This window comes from Apus apus, chromosome 1 (assembly GCF_020740795.1).
Source record: "Apus apus isolate bApuApu2 chromosome 1, bApuApu2.pri.cur, whole genome shotgun sequence".
Classification (NCBI taxonomy): domain Eukaryota; kingdom Metazoa; phylum Chordata; class Aves; order Apodiformes; family Apodidae; genus Apus; species Apus apus.
This window is the reverse complement of record NC_067282.1, coordinates 123526029-123543043: the sequence shown is the minus strand read 5'-3', so window position 1 is coordinate 123543043 and position 17015 is coordinate 123526029. Positions and strand designations below refer to the sequence as shown.

Sequence of the window (17015 nt, the reverse complement as noted above, 5' to 3'; positions counted from 1 at the left end):
TGGAGTGATAAAGCTGAAAAGACTTCTCTTAAAAAACAAACAAACCAAAGATTACAAGTAAGAATACAAAAAATATGTTGCTTTCTTGTGTGAAGGCTTTTTTGTGGGTTAAAAAATTATTTCCTTCTCACTCTCTTATATAAGCTATAATTGCTGCCAACTTAATGCAGTTTGTTACTATTTCTAAAAAGGCTCAGGCAGACCTCCATAATATTTTTTTACCCTGCAATCAATTAATTTTTTTGGAGGAAGAACCTGGGGGAAGGACTGGGTAGAAGAAATGTGCACCATTTTAATAATTAAAAAAAAACTTGTACTGATTAGCTGCTATCTAAATTAATCCATAAAAATACATTTCAAGCTTATTTATATGAAACTGACAAAGCATCAGATCCTTTTGAAATAGTGTTTAGCCAGTATTTGTGTGGTTTCAGCCTGTTAGATGAATTCCTAAAAAAGGCAGGCTATTTAGAAACACTGCTGTGTGCTCCTTGCATCTTACCCTTTTTAGACGCCCTGTCAAAAGGACACCCATACTTTTGAAACTAGTTTAATGTGGGGATAGCTTTTACTTGTCTTCCTTCAACTTGAATGTGTCCATTTCCTTTTCCATCTTAATTACAGCTGTGACACTGAACTATGGCTTGTGTATTTTAAGAGTCCTTCCGTAGTTATGGGTGTAGATCATGTGGTTTCCACACTTTGCTGTGCCTGGCTCAGGCATCTGCAGCTCCTTGCTGGTTTTTTCTCTTACTAGTCATTTTCTCACTGAACCAGTACTGTGTGGTACTTCACTGAGCTGGAGAGAATTCAGTGGTTCTCAAGCAAAATGGATGTTTTTTAAGCTATAAGTTACTATTTTTTCTATTAGAGACAGAATTTTTTACTTGGATCATGTTGAAGAAGTGACACAGATAAAGGTTCTGTCTTTTTTTTTTTTTTTTCTTAGCTCATTTTGCAGTGTCTGTTCAATCTTGATATAATCAGCAAAGATGAATATACTGTATTCATTTCAGAAGCTCTTTCATGAAGAGTTATTAGAATTGTTTTTCCCAAGAGAAATTAAGAGAGAATTAATGCTATTTTGGACTATAGCAATCGATAAAGTATTTTTACACTACCTGTCTTTATGGGTCCTGCTGACTTACACTTGTATTGGTGATTATGTATTTATAGCCAGCTCTTTTCAGTATGTCTTCTTTATCTCTAAAATGATTTAATGAGTATTTGAAATCCTTAGCTTGCAAAAATGAACATATTTTGGAGTGCACCTTTCTAGGAACGTGACTGTCATTTATTAAATAGTTCAATTTGGATGGGGGATAAACAGATATTTTCCTTCCAAAACGTAGCATTATCCCAAAATTATTTCATAATATGTTGAAAGAAAGCTTGTCCAATATTTAATGCACTTAAGATTCAGTTCTCAGGACTATTTGGGTAATGTCAGGTAAGTAATGAATAAAATAATTACAAGCTAAGTGAGATGGGCCCTAGAAGCTTGTTCCTCTGAGCCTCAGGCTCTATCTGCTTTATTCTTCCATTTGAAAAAAAACCTAAAAGACAACCACCTAGTCCCATGCACATCTCCCCACTAAACCCAAAACTGATGAGCTGGAGGGAGGGGAATCTAACCTTCTTCTGTTTTCTGTTAAAAACTATGAGGTGGTCAGGGAATAGCTAATGAGGATAATGTGACCGGTTGTTTCCCAGGTCTCCAGGTGCACACTTTGTCCTGACTCGGTCTCAGGTGCAAAACACATGCCAACAGACCTGTGCTTTTCATCAAACTAATGTCCCATGTCAAGCAAACTGAGAGTCTGTGGCCCAGGCGGAGCTGGGAAGGTCAGCTGCAGCTCCCAGTGGTGCAGGGTGGCAGGATCCATGATCCAAGACCACTGTGAATCTCCTCAGACAAGTGCAGGAGTAGCCATCAATTCCAGGCAGCTGAAGTACAGCAGAGACAAAATTAGAAGAAGGTAGAAATAGTGGAGAGCGTGCCATAAAAATACATGTTTTATGACCTTTATAATATAAAAATGTGATGCCAAGTAATATTACCAGTTTAAGCTGGTGGACCTGAACTATAAACAAGAGATGGTGTGTGGAGCTATGCACATCACTTTTCTGTTTAGCTGGAATTGTTTGGTGATTGGATGCGTTCAACAACTGAATGCATCTATGCCATGCATTTGATGGGAAACTGAGTGGGTGAAGGCTTTGTAGAATCATGGGATACAGATGTCAAAAAATTGCCTTTAAGTAGAAGTTACCAATGTTTTCCATTTAATTGTAATTCCTTAATACTAGCCATACTTTCTTAATACACATGCACAAACATTAGAGAAAGCCAGTGAGACTGTCAATACTGCAGTAAAGCTGATAATCAAATGATGCAATGTCTTCAATTATTATCTGCCCTTTCTAATTCCTTATAAATGCAAGGACTCAAAGTAATTTCCTAAAACAGTATGTGATGCAAACATCTGTAATCTCTGGTCTCCCTTTAGTCCCCAAGACATTCCATGTAATGAGACCTAATGACTGGGGGAACTGCCAATAAATGGTGCACAGAGGTCTGTTTGGGGCAGGCTGTATTTTTATGTACCTGAAGAAAAAGAAAATGCTTTATTTAATAAGGAGATTCTGAACCTATTCTTTTTTTATTATTATTTTTGTCTTATTATCTATGTAGGTTTGCTGGTTTGTAGTTGACTGTTCTTAGAATAACACATATAGCCTCTGACATTAAGATTGTTTTGAAACAATGTTAGAAACTGAGGTGCTTCTTTTCGTGAGCTTTTCCCGTAGCCTAATTTAAGAAAAATCCCAAATGATCTCAAGTCAATTAAGCTCTGAATGTCAAAATTTAGAATAATCATTAAAGAAATACTTCCCTTATCAACACTTTTAATAAGCTTTTCCACCTTTGGCTCCCACTGGTCTGAATTCTGATACACAATCCAGTGTGTACAGTACCTTAATCTTTGAGTGGTCCCACTGATGTTTGGTGGCATTGATCTGGGGGATAACTTACAGCACATCACACATAGTGACTTAAAATTTGTGAGGCTGCAAATAACTCTTTCTGATTCGATTGTTACATAATTTATTATGAAAGGACAAATAAAGAATTTTTAGAAAGGAAGAAGAAAAACGGTGTAACCATGGCTTTTCTTTTTATTAGAACTGTTACTGGTCAACATATGTATGGGAACACTCCTAGCTTTTTGTGAAGTGCTGATTTACACTATACTACCAACAGGACTTCTTTTGCATGGCAAAAGCAACAAATCCAAAGAATAGGAGTAAGAGAACAAGTTCCTTAAATGTGTCTAGGTGGGCAGTTTCTTTTCATGACCTTGCTATGTGAGAAATGCATCAGGAGATAATTTCCCTGCTAAAAATAGCAGCTGGTTAACTTGCAGAGGAGTACAGATGAATTGAGAGGACAAGACAAAGACTTAGAAATCTGTTCTGCAAAGAGAGAAATATTTTATTACAGCTACTCTTTCTTCGTACAGATGCTGAGGAGTAAATTTTGCACGATATGTTGCAAAATAGTAATAAAATTTGTCCAGCTTTACATTCAGTTTTATGTTTTTGATTGTTTACCCAGTGCAGCAGATGGTACTGAGAAAACAATAAATCTTTGAATCAACTTTTTGCAGCATTGACAATTGTTTTTTTCGGAGGCATTTGAAGAATCGTACTACAAAGACCAGCGTGAGATCTGCAGATCCTACATTGTGAAGACAACAGGGAAAACTTCAGTCAGAAAATTTATAGAGTGTATTGAATGAGCAATATGAGTGGATGCTGAAAATTCCCACTAAATATCACATTTTGTTAGACCATACAAAGACCCATGATAATAAAGTAATGCAGTAACACATGGTTGCCTCAAAATGAGTTTACGTCTGGACTTGTGTGTCTCTTTTGTCAGGATTCATAGAACAATATTCAATTGAGATTATTTTAAGAGTGCAGAAAAGGAAGCATTCTGGTTTGAAACACAGAGGTAGTTGTTGTTCATTGTAGAGAAAAATAAAGGTAGTTTGGAATCACAAATTTGTGTCTATGTTGATAGAAGAAATTGTAATATTCTTGGAAGCTGGGAGAGACCAGGTGTTTTCTGATATGTTTTTTCTGTTATCAAGTGTGATCTATAAGGCATATACATAAGTAAGATGGAGATTACAGTCTCGTTCCACACTTACACCATATAGTGGTGGTTTTTTTTGGGGGAGAGGGGCAAAAAGAGTTCTGAATATAAGGAGAATCAGATCAAGCACATGGTAATTGCAAATGGTGCATCACTTGATTATCAAGTTTACTGTATCATTAGGGTCTTGTTGACCTTTTCTCTTAATGCAAAACATGGGCAGATGTTGGCATTAAAGAGAAAAGGAGAACAGAAGTGGATAGATACGAGCAGGCCAGCTGCCAAAAGATCAGCTTGACACTATGCTGCCATCAACTGCAATCTGGGGAGCTCTTCTTATCCGAGCAAGCCTTCATGTACAGCAGGTGGATATCCGTGTGTATACAGATGTATACCTATGTGTATAGTAGGGGCCACAGCAGTGTTTGTAAACAAGTCTCTCGTCTGGTCAATACATCTTGGTTGTTATGAAAGATATCTTTTTCTTGTTTTGGTTGATTTATCTGATCCTAGTGTCTTACTTTTTTCATCCGCTGAAAACAGGCAGTAAAAAGGAAATGAGCATTTAGTTTTTCTTGTGCATTTTCCCGAAGCATGCAGAAGTACTTCCTCCTGAAATCTGCCTGCAGTCAGTTACAAGCAGCTTGGAACTTTGTAATCTCCTTCCAGTGCAGGGTATGTAGCTTTGGAATGTTACAAGAGAAATTTTAAAAAATGTATTTTACTTGGGTCATAACTATAGCAGTACCTTGAGGAGCTGATCTGGGTGAAACGGTGTACTTATGTGTGTGGTATGGTGGAAACAGTTTCCCACAGCCTCTTGGGGGTTGCTTTGTCAACTGTTTCTGTGGAGGTGAGTTTAAGATGTTACTGAGACAGTGGTGGAAGAAGTAGTGGTGGTAAAAAAGTTCAGTTGCTATAGTATATCTTGTTACTTATCTTCAGAAGCCTTGAGATAAATGTGATGAGTAAGTGCATACTCTTCCCTCCTCTCATACTCAATCACTAAAGCTCTGCTTTCATATGTAACTTCCTCTGTTCATTGTCTCTGGAGGATAAAGGTTCTGGTGCTGATGCTTTTCCCAGCAGGAGTTTTAAGTTTCCTGAGAAGCAAACAGTACTTTTGTCATAACATATCAAAATACTCATTAAGGGTAATTAGCTGGAAGAAATGAAACTACTGCTGAGATGCACCAAAAGGGAAGTCTGATGGTCTAGTGAGCAGGTCACTGAATACTAGTTTCTGTATTTGGCTTTACTATGGACATGTGGAGCAACCTTGATCAATTCAGTTAGCTGTGCTTGTTAAAATGGTGTTTTCAGCTTACTGGCTGAAGGCCTTTGGAAAGTACTGTAATGCCTGTAGCAACAATAAAGGGAGTGTGAACCTGTAAAGAAACTGTGCTCTGCTTTTAGTTTTGAAAACGTGACAGTGCTCCTCAAAAATAAGTAACTCTCACCTTTCCACAGGGCTCAGAAAGAAAAGGCCACAATATATTAGGATGCAGCAGAGTATGCGGCTGATGGAAAGCTGACTGGAAGGCTAGGTAGGATGGGCAGGCATCACTGTGGTTACTTGTGGATACTGGCAGTGGTCCTCAATCCGCTTCTATTACTCTGTTGTATTGGGAGCCAGCTCTGTCCTTGAAGAAAATGAATTTTATTTTTTTTCCCCCTCCCCTGGGACAGTATAGCTAAGAAGAATACAGGCTCAAAAAAGAGGAGTGGAGGTTGGTGTTCTCAGTAAGGGCAGTCTGAATGTAGAGTGAGCTTTCATGAGGAAAGCAAGACAATATGGACTTGGAGAAGGCTGTGGGAAGCCATTTCCACCATCATTGGCATCATGATGACTTAAAAAACCCAAACAAATTAATGAATTCCCAGGGGTAAGGAGATGAGGAGGAACAGAATTTTTTAGTCTAGCATGTTCTACATCCTGTGTTGAATAGGTACTGTAGAAAAGCCTTTGTTTGCTTGTTTCCTACAGGAAAAAAAAGTAAAAACTATTATCTCTAGTCCTTAATGACTGTATAGTATTCTACACTGCCTTTTAATGTAAAATCTCTTGCAGCAGTGTTTAGTTTAGCAGGCTGTACTGATTTCCTGTTCAAGATTTCATCCATGTCAGAGTCAGTTTTGAGGGTTTTACCTCCTCTGGGGTAAGAAGCTTCAGGTTTTCCCACTTTATACCCAGTATCCAAACTCTTACTACTGCAGAAGACCCAGCTAAGGACACTTGATAAATTAAGCAACACTGCTACAGGAGCTAGAGCACTCCTGTTTTGCAGATGAAGTAATTTGCAGCTGAGGACAGTATGCAAATTTTACACAATGCATCCTCATTCTTGATGTGTTTTATCTCTTTGAGGCCTTTAACAGCTCTTTTCTTTCAGTCATCTTTTATCCAAATCTATGCTTCTAGGTGGATACCAGCACAAAATTGAATGTAGATAAAACAATAGCATGCCATACATTTAAAACCAGACAAACAAACCCCACAACCACCACTCCCCAGAAAAAGCTAACCCAACCCCCCCTGACATATGAAGTACCTTCCAGTTTTGTCTTCAGTTTTGTCTTCCTCTCTGCCTGTCTCATATATGCCATTTGGATGATGGCTTTGCTGTTAATTTTCTTGTTTAAAATCTCAGGGGTCTTGGTTTGGTTTTTTTTGTTGCTGTTGTTTTTTGTTTTGTTTGTGTTTTTTTTTTCCCCCCTGAAGCATGCTGTGGATTTTTGTATTCTTTTGCCTATTCAACCATTTAAGACATAAAAATAAGACCTTAAAATCTTGACAGGAGCAAAGATTCACTGTCATTAATGAACTCGGGGAAAGGATGGGATTTAACACAAGATGTTCCAAGTGACAGACAAAATACTAGTGGTTTTAGGGGAAAACATTTAGTTCAGTGTATCTTCATAGACACCAGATATTCTTTATCCCCCTTGTTTATATTATCTCCATGACCATGCTTCAAGGATAGTTTTGCTCAGCTTGATTCCATCCTACCTCTTGACAAGCCAGTGTTCTTTGCTGCTTTGGGATACATGGAGAAAGTAAGCATTCACTATCCATAGTACTAGGTTTGTTCAGTGGCTTTAACAACCAGATCAAGTATTGAACAGGGCCATGCACATACTTGAATTGGATGGATACGCTTACCTCTTATTTGATTGGGTTTTGCAAAAGAAGGAATTCTTTAAAAAGACAAAAAACATGGAACCATGAAAGTCATGTTTTGATTTTAGCTTTTTCATGAGAAATCTCAATGCAAATCTGTTTATCTGGATGATAGCCAGCTGGATATTTGCCTGAGTATGAGGAAGATGTTCTGCTATAAATGCTTTGACATAAACCAAGTGCCTTTTCCCCAAACTATCTGGGATGTTTATCTGAATGTCTGTTAAGCAGGTCTACACATTTTAATGGCATTGTTCCTTGGGCCAGTCACTTCTTTTGACAATAACCTCTTGATTCATCATCCCATAATTTTTTTCCATGTGGTCGACCTGCTGGCTCAGTAGTAGATGACTTCATCTGCCTCTTTTGAAGGCTGTATTTGCTCAACACTGCAACCCCTTAGTATAATGTGCCTTTCAGAAAGGAAGAGTCATCAGTACAGCAGTGCATATCAACACTGTCTAGTATTAAGTGCCTAACTTTGGCTTCAGGATGCCTGTTCTCAGTTGTGTGTGATGGGGAATCTGGCAGGCCTGGGAAATAAATAGGTGATCAAGTTGCTTCTTTGACTGTGGCAATCAGTGCCTAGTGAGATGGATAGCTGTGAGGGAGGCTGCCAGAATTCAACCCTAAACCCCAAAGCATTGCCCCTGTCTATAATGCAGCTATGCTCTTTTCCTCTAGACACTTCTTCCTGATAAACTAGTGTCAGGCACACAGTCCTTCAGTTCATACAGTTCATAGAATCATAGAATGGTTTGTCCCAGTGTGTCCCAATGGGTAGAAAATCTAGTAAGGGAGCTAGGAGACCAGCGTGGTTAAAAAAGGAACTGCTGGGGAAACTCAAGTGGAAGAGGAAAATCTATAGATCATGGAAGGAGGGACTGGTCACTGGGGAGGAATATAGGAATGTTGTCAGGGAATGTAGGGAGGCAACTAGGAAAGCTAAGGCCTCCTTGGAACTTAACCTTGCAAGTCGGGTTAAGGACAGTAGAAAGGGCTTTTTCAAATACATAGCCAACAAAGCTAATACCAGAGGCAATATAGGCCCACTGCTGAATGAGGTGGGTGCCCTGGTGACAGAGGATATGAAGAAGGCAGAGGTGCTGAATGCCTTCTTTGCCTCTGTCTTTACTCCTGCAGGCTTTTCCCATGAGCCCCAGATTCATATAACCCCAGAAGTAGTCAAGATAGGTGAGGACATAGTAGATGAGGATTGGGTTAGGGATCAGTTGCATAATCTGGACATCCATAAATCGATGGGTCTGGATGAAATGCATCCAAGGGTGCTGAGGGAGCTGGCGGAGGTCATTGCTAGTCCACTCTCCATCATCTTCGGTAAGTCATGGGTAACTGGAGAGGTGCCTGAGGACTGGAGGATAGCAAACGTCACTCCAGTCTACAAGAAGGGCAAGAAGGAGGACCCGGGTAACTATAGACCGGTCAGCCTCACCTCCATCCCTGGAAAGATGATGGAACAACTTGTCCTTGGCACTATCTCTAGACATATCAAGGAGATGGGGGTCATCAAGAGCAGTCAACATGGTTTTACCAAGGGTAAGTCATGTTTGACTAACCTCATAGCCTTCTATGAGGAAATTACTAGGTGGATAGATGATGGTAGAGCGGTAGATGTGGTCTATCTTGATTTCAGTAAAGCATTTGACACCGTCTCCCACAGCATCCTTGTAGATAAGTTGATCAAGTATGGGTTTGATGATCAGGCAGTGAGGTGGATCAAGAACTGGTTGAAAGGAAGAAGTCAGAGAGTTGTAGTCAATGGGGCAGAATCTAGTTGGAGGCCTGTGACTAGTGGAGTCCCTCAGGGGTCGGTACTTGGACCGGTGTTGTTCAATATCTTCATCAACGACCTGGATGAGGGCACAGAATGTACCCTCAGCAAGTTTGCTGATGACACCAAGCTGGGAGGAGTGGCTGACACACCAGAAGGCTGTGCTGCCATTCAGAGAGACTTAGACAGGCTGGAGACTTGGGCGGGGAAAAACCTGATGAAGTTTAACAAGAGCAAGTGTAGAGTTTTGCAGAAAGAAAAACGCCATGTACCAGTACAGGTTGGGGGCTGACCTGCTGGAGAGCAGTGTAGGTGAAAGGGACCTGGGGGTCATGGTAGACAGGAGGATGACCATGAGTCAGCAGTGTGCCCTTGTGGCTAAGAAGGCCAATGGCATCCTGGGGTGTATTAGAAAGGGTGTGGTTAGTAGGTCAAGAGAGGTTCTCCTCCCCCTCTATTCTGCATTGGTGAGGCCACATCTGGAATATTGTGTCCAGTTCTGGGCCCCTCAGTTCAAGAAAGACAGGGAAGTGCTTGAAAGAGTCCAGCGCAGAGCCACAAGGATGATTAAGGGAGTGGAACATCTCCCTTATGAGGAAAGGCTGAGGGAGCTGGGTCTCTTTAGTTTGGAGAAAAGGAGACTGAGGGGTGACCTCATCAATGTTTACAAATATGTAAAGGGTGAGTGTCAAGACGATGGAGTTAAGCTTTTTTCAGTGAAGACCAGTGATAGGACAAGGAGTAATGGATACAAGTTGGAGCATAGGAGGTTTAAGATGAATATCAGGAAAATTTTTTTTACTGTAAGAGTGACAGAGCCCTGGAACAGGCTGCCCAGAGAGGTTGTGGAGTCTCCTTCTCTGGAGACATTCAAAACCCGCCTGGACGCCTTCCTGTGTGATGTACTCTAGGTGACCCTGCTCTGGCAGGGGGGTTGGACTAGATGATCTTTCGAGGTCCCTTCCAACCCCTATGATTCTATGATTCTATGATTCTATGGTTTGTGTTGGAAGGTCATTTAGTACCAACACCCCTGCCATGGGCAGGGATACCTCCCACAGGTTGCTCAAAGTCCTATCCAACCCGATCTGGAACACTTCCAGGTATGAGGCAGCCACAGCATCTCTGGGGAGCCTGTTCCAGTGTCTCACCACACTCACAGTAGAGGATTTCTTCCTAAATCTCCCTTCTTTAAACTTGAAACTATTACCCTAGTCTTACTGCTGCATGCCCTATAAAGAGTCCCTCTCCAGGTTTCCTGTCAGCCCCTTCACGTACCGCTATAAGGTTTCTCCAGAGCCTTCTCTTCTCAAGGCTACAGCCCTCAGCCTGTCTTCATAAGAGAGGTGCTCTAGCCCTCTGATCATCTTGATAGTCCTCCTCTGGACTTGATCCAAGAGGTTCATGTCATTCTTGTGCTGGGGGCTCCAGAACTGGACACAGTACTCCTGGTGGGGTCTCATGAAACCTGAGTAGAGGGGGAGAATCACCTCCCTCAACCTGCTGCTGGTTGTGCTTCTTTTGATGCAGCCCAGGGCATGGTTGGCTTTCTGGGCTGCAAGTGCACACTGCCAGCTCATGTTGAGCTTCTCATCACCCAACACCCCCGAGTCCTCCTCCTCAGGGCTTTTCTCAATCCATTCTCCACCCAATCTGTGTTCATTTTTGTGATTGCCTCTACCTACATGCAGGATCTTGCACTTGGCCTTATTGAACTTCATGAGATTGCTGTAGGCCCACCTCTCAGGCCTGTCAGGGTCCCTCTGGATGGCATCCCTTCCCTCCAGCGTGTTAACTGCACTACACAGCTTGGTGTCGTGGGCAAACTTGCTGAGGGTGCACTCAATTTCATTGTCCAAGTCTCTGACAAAGATGTTAAATAGCAGTGGTCCCAGTACCCACCCTTGCGGAACACCACTCGTTACTGGTCTCTACTTGGACACTGAACCATTGACCACAACTCCTTGAGTGAGACCATCCAGCCAATTCCTTATCCACCAAGGGGTCCATCCATCAAGTTCTTTTATCTCACTGCATTTGAGACCAAATTTATCCTTCTCAGAAGACTTAAAAAAATCAGAGATGCTTGGCAGCAAAATTATGATGAATAGATGTGTATTGCCCTAACTCAATGTTTTTGCTGTAGAATCTTTCCTGGGGTGTTTGCATTCATCCTCTGGTCTTGATGAGAGGTGTGAGCCCACAGATACCTTGTAGTAGCACACCACCTGGCATACTACAGTATTGACTTAGCTTGCAGAGCAAGCTTTTGCATTCAAGATAAATGTATTTATGGTGAAGTAAGAAATAGAATTGCCATCTTGGAAAAAAACCCCAAACAAACAAGACAAGTAAGATTACACAGAGGATTAAATTAAACTTGGTGCTGAAAGAAAAAGCTGGGGCAGCCCGCAAACAGACACAGGCAGCGAGTGCAAGCATGCCTGTGTGACACAAGAACAGGAGCCAGTGAGAGAAAGCTCTGAAACTTAAACTCCTCCTGCAGCTCTGCATCTGCTCTGAGTCACTGGTATGACTCACACTGACAGTGTTCACGTTAGCTAGCATTCAGATGGAGCAGCTCTGGCAAAGGAAGAAGCAGGTTATATTATTGATTACCTGCTGCAACAGACAGTTGTGCCAAGATTTTTTTTTACGAGCACAGATGAAACAGAGGAGACTCTACTGAGCACCATGATTATTCTTTTCTTAAGGTAAGCATGCTTGTTATTTTACTAGAGAAAGATGCGAAAAGGAATTTATAGCTTGTGAAGGCTGAGTCTCTGCTGCTGCTTATTCTCAGAGGATGCTGATCTTTGGAGCTGTGTTACTGCAAAGCTTTGTCTCTGCCGTTTGCAGTGCCATATGGGGAATCATATGGCTAATTGGCGGTGCGTGTCCTAGGAAGCACAATAACTATATTCTCATTCATTGATGTTATGTAAGGCATGGCAGCCATGTTAAGGACGGAAGACAAGACCTCTTTCGAAGAAACAGTGCTGCTAGACAGTAGGGCAGGGAAAACAACTGGATTTTAAGCAGCTCTCTTCTTTGCAGAGTGCTGCAGTTCTGTAGTTCTTGCTTAAACCTAAATTTACTGACTTCTGAAGAGAGTAAAAAACAGTGGCATTGGAACTAGCCAAATAACAGTTTACCTTTAGAATCACAGTATTGCTTTGCCTTCAGTATTCAGGCTGATAGTGTGTATGCTGTGATCCATGCAGTGCCTGGATGTAAACAGTGTCTTCAGATACTTTAAATGACACTTAAGATAATTTGAGTTGTTTTCATTTTGTGCCACTAAGAGCCTATATATATATATGTATATGTCCTATTCTGACAACTCGTTATAGATAAAAAGTGGTACATATTCTTGTTAGAGCTGACATATGCAGAGTTGGTAATACAGTTTTTTGTACTGGCTTTACTGCTGTTTTATTCACTCTGGTGCTATATAATGTAGTCTAGATGAGTAGTGTTGTGTGGATTCCGCTGAGTCTTGAGCCTTTGCTGTACTCCCCACAAGAGGGTTTCTAAGTTAGGGACTCTGGTTTTGAATTGCAATAATAAATTTAACTTAATTTCCTTTTTCTATTTTTCTTTATACTTTTTCTTCTTCCCTCCCCCCCCGCATTTATTTGAATTCGCAGGGCAGTGGCCTTTTCACTTCTGTGTATCATTTTTAGAATGAGAAAATGAGAGTGCTTAAAAAAAACAATAATTTACTAGCTTACTTTGAGCTACTCGAAACTACCACTTGTCTTTTTGTAGAACTTATATAAAAAGACCACTGTCTTCTCCTCTCAGAGAAATACGTTGCTGTAGTAAAGTCATCTACAAATGACAGCATACTTTGGGTTCTTCTTCTATTTGCTAATTTATAGCATTGGCACATGCACAGTGTTTTCGTTGCTATGAATTAACTAGATTCAGTGTTCCTCTTTTAAAAGATAAAGTTTCTTAATAAAATGGAAAGTAAGGTCTCTTAGTGCGTTTCTAGTATCTTTGCACTTCTTGTCACATCCAGTTTAGGAAACTATAGTGTGAGAGGAGCTTTTAAAACAATGTTACTCATGGACAACCATCTCCCAAAACAAAATTGTGGTCACTGATGTCAATGATTTATGATCTTGATATAAAATATTTCTCATGATATAGCATTATAAGTGCAAGCTAGTTTAAACAATGCTAGGGTTGGTTTTAGGACTGCTCTCTAACAAAGTTCTTGTGCATGCCTTTTTTTTCCTTTCCTTCCCAAATTCGAACAAGTCCAAATATAAATGAATCTTTATGATCTTAACTTTTCCACACTGTTTTGTATTTGAATTACTGTTTTCTGAGATTGTGTGTCAATATTGTGTTTGCCTTAATGTTTATCTTTAAGTATGTGTTAATTTAGAGTAAAAATTCTCTACTAAGTCAAACCAGACAAATAATAAAACTCCATTGTATTCAATTGAGTTTACATCATTTCTTTCTTACTGCATTGAGTTAAATAATTTACAGTTAACATTTTGAAAAGAAATGTAAAGAACATGCTTAACAACTAAAAAACAGGATGACAGCCCCTGAGTCAGCACAAACCTGAAGACATCCTCTGCATCTTCTTTGTCTATAAACTCTTTGTGCAAGTGCTGACCACCAGAGAGAACTCCCTCTGAATCATCTAGTTGTCATGCTGCCACTAAGTGAAAAAGAGCATCAACTGAAAAAAGAACAAAAAAAAACAGCCTTGAAAGCTAGCTAGACCATTTGCTTTATGTGAGTTGGAAAGCTTCTGGGATTTAGTGGTGATTTATTGTGATACTATCTTGGTAATTACATGCCTTCTTTTGGATATATGAGCAAGTCACAACTAAAATGGAAATATCCAAGTTAAGAGAGTTTTGCGCAGGAAAGTGTTCATAACTTTGTGTTAAGGGCAAAGGAAGCGGCTGCGTTTGATCCTTCTATGCAGGGATTTTGTAGTAAGTATAACAGGGCTTGTCAAAGTCTGTCCTCTAGCTATACTGGAAGTTAGTTTTTGTTGCTTTAACTTGGTTTTGCATCAGGCTATAAAGGCAACAAATGGCAGAAGCTGTTGTGACCGTTTCACCTGCATTTCTGGTAAGACTCGATGTGTGAGAGATCATGATCTCTATAGTGTTTCTTTTCTGTGGTAAAGGTTTGTTATCTCCAGTGAACCTAAGACTACCCTACCTCACCGTTCTGCGCTCCTGTTCCTCACTTACAGGACATCACTGGTGCTTGCACAGATGGTTTTGTTGTCTCTACGTTACTCCAGAGCCATGTTTTGTTATCTCTGCCTTTGCTGAAGCTTATGCAGACTTCCTGCTGAAATATAAGCCCCTTTTTTTGATTCTTACTTCAGCTGCTCTACTGTACATGTCACTGGCTCTCTCCTTTTGGTAGGTTTACCACCTAAGCAAGCGTTAAGTGGTGCAAAGCTCATGCTATTCAGCTCTTCCGTTTTGATCCTGTGCTGCTTGTGTTGTGAACAACAGGTAGGGTGTTCAGCTCTCCTTTTATTTGTTTACTCCCTGGTAAAGCCCGCTGCTCTTTTCTGGGGCTTCCTTTGCAGCCATCGCCTTCATCTGCCTTCCTGGCACGTGGGAAGCAGTGCTGCTTGATTATCTCTGATCTCTTACATGTTCTGCTTCCTCAGTCCTTGAGCAGAAGTTTCAAAACAGGCCGTGGTGTTATCCTTGTTCATGCTGTTCTACCTCTCCCTGCCGTTGCAGGGGGAAGTAACTGCAGGAAACACAGCTGTTGCTGTGGGTAGTAAGTAGAGAAATGAGGCACATGGAGAAAAATAAAGCATTTCTCCAAAATTCTTGCAGCTCTGAAACCTTCAGTTGGAAGAACGACCTACTCTCTTTATTTTACACACAAGCTTTGTCAGCAGTGATTTATAGCCAACCTAGCTAAATGGCTGGTGAAGAACTTGGGGGAAATCCAGTGTTATTATTGAAATGAATTTACATAAAATATCTTGAATATGGGTGATTTTTGGATTGTATTAGTTTTACCTAATAATAACCTGAGCCAGAGCACTGCTGTCTCAGATGCTGAACATTACACAGAGTAGAAGTTGGTCCATGCACTGAATTATGATGTTTTTCGACCAAAAATGGTTGCTGGTCTGTGGACTCTGCATTCTATGAAAAAAGCTGCAGTCTGTTGGTGTTTATGTAGTACATCCTTCTGCGACAGAACAGCAGTGTTTCTGTTTTGAACTCTAAAATTGAAAAGGAGGGAGGGAAAAAGTTTGAGGTTTTGTTTGTTGTTTTTTTGTATGTTAGAAAGAAACCCCTGGAAACCGGGGAATAAAATACATGTGAACTGTATGGATAGCACTGTTTTAATACCAAAGCATTTTGGTTTCTGGAGAACTAATTTTTATTTGTGTAATTTTCAGAAATTACAATTTTTACATCATTTGTTTGGGGAGTCTTTTATTTATATATGTGTATATACATAGAGAGCATCTGCTTTGTCCCTTTTCCTGTTTTCTGAGTAAGTCTTCTTGTTTGGATTAGATTTGTTTGGTTTTAAAGAGGAGTGTGGGGGGGAAACTGTTAAATCTTTGTTTATACTGTGTCCTGAAAAGCTCTTCACTTAATCCTGGCACAGTTCAAGCAGGGGAACATGGAGGGAGGCAGTGAACAGGTCCCGTTTGCCCTGGAAGACCCAAATTGTTAGAGGGGTTCCCACAAATTGCATTGCATGAGGTTTTGCATCACATAGAAAAAGTTACACTCTCAATTTTTTTTCTGTTGCAACCTCTATGTATTCTTGAGCATCTGCTAGTTTGAATGAAGAGTAGAGGGTGCAGCCTATACTATGAATATAGCACTGATGGTCCTTTGGTTTGCCTTCAGGGTCTGAGTTTCCACTTGGATTAGTCTTTCATTCATGTAGTCCCCCTGCCCTGTTTGGAGTCGGGGCCACTGTAAGGACAAGTATAGTTCATTTTAGTTTGTTTAAATGAGATTATGGCCTGGATTATGATGACATGCTATTTCTGTGCTGAATTCTCCTTGTATTTTAAAGAGAAGCAGAAATCTGGGATTAGCTCAGTTTTCATTTCAATTTGGTGCTTCATCCTTTAAAGCAGCAGAGTACTTCTGAGTTTGCTGTGTGGGCTTAAACAAATGGTAGTCACTTGGTAGGTTTGATGTCTCACATGACCATGAGTTGACATTCTGTGTTCAGGTGAAACACAGTTTAAAAGGAATGGGTTTCTGAGCCTTAATTCAGATTTACTTTTTCTGTAAATAATTGCTAGTGCCAGATGGCAGGGCTGCTACAGGCAGAGGTGAATAACAGAGCATGTCCATTTCTGCAGGTTGTTTTGGCAGCTAATCTCATTAAAAAAAAAAAAAAAAAAAAAAGAGAAAAGAAAAAAAAAGTTGGCACTGCAATATTCTAGATTGCACTAAAAAAAGCAGTAACTTCATCAGGTTTCCTGTGTGTGATAGGCAGAATGTATTCTAAGCCCCAGATTCCTAAAATACAAGCTGCTATATAAGATTTCTTCTGCCTCATTTCAGAAACAGACACTTGTGGTTTGACTTGAAAGCTAAAATATTTCTTATTCCCTGGCATTGAGGTTATTTCTGTTGCGCAACTGGGAGATCTTCTCCTGGGGACATATGGACCGAAATGGTTTATTAATTCAAATGCACAAAGAAGGATGCGAAAAAATGAATACCATGCTCATAGTGTCTTCTGTTGTTTCAGGAAAGCTTGCAAGAAGAGCTCTTTTGAACTCTGTTCATTAGTATGGAGGATTTTTATGAAAAGGATTGCATCCTGTGTATTACTGCCACTAAATATTAGTATTGTGGCTGTTAAGTACATGACGCAAAAATGCA

The 17015-nt window shown here is 40.4% G+C and overlaps 1 protein-coding gene across 17 annotated transcripts in view; it reads left to right on the top strand.

Annotated features, from left to right (window-relative positions):
• Window positions 1-17015, top strand: part of INPP4A (inositol polyphosphate-4-phosphatase type I A) — a 124426-nt gene that overhangs the window by 27254 nt on the left and 80157 nt on the right. For 13 of the 17 annotated variants that reach the window (XM_051610459.1, XM_051610449.1, XM_051610393.1 and 10 more), the window contains exon 1: window positions 11681-11852. The exons of the other annotated variants lie outside the window; for them this stretch is intronic. The gene's annotated coding sequence lies outside the window, so the exon portion shown is untranslated. Of the gene's footprint in view, window positions 1-11680; window positions 11853-17015 lie in introns of those variants that run through there. 17 annotated transcript variants of the gene reach the window in all.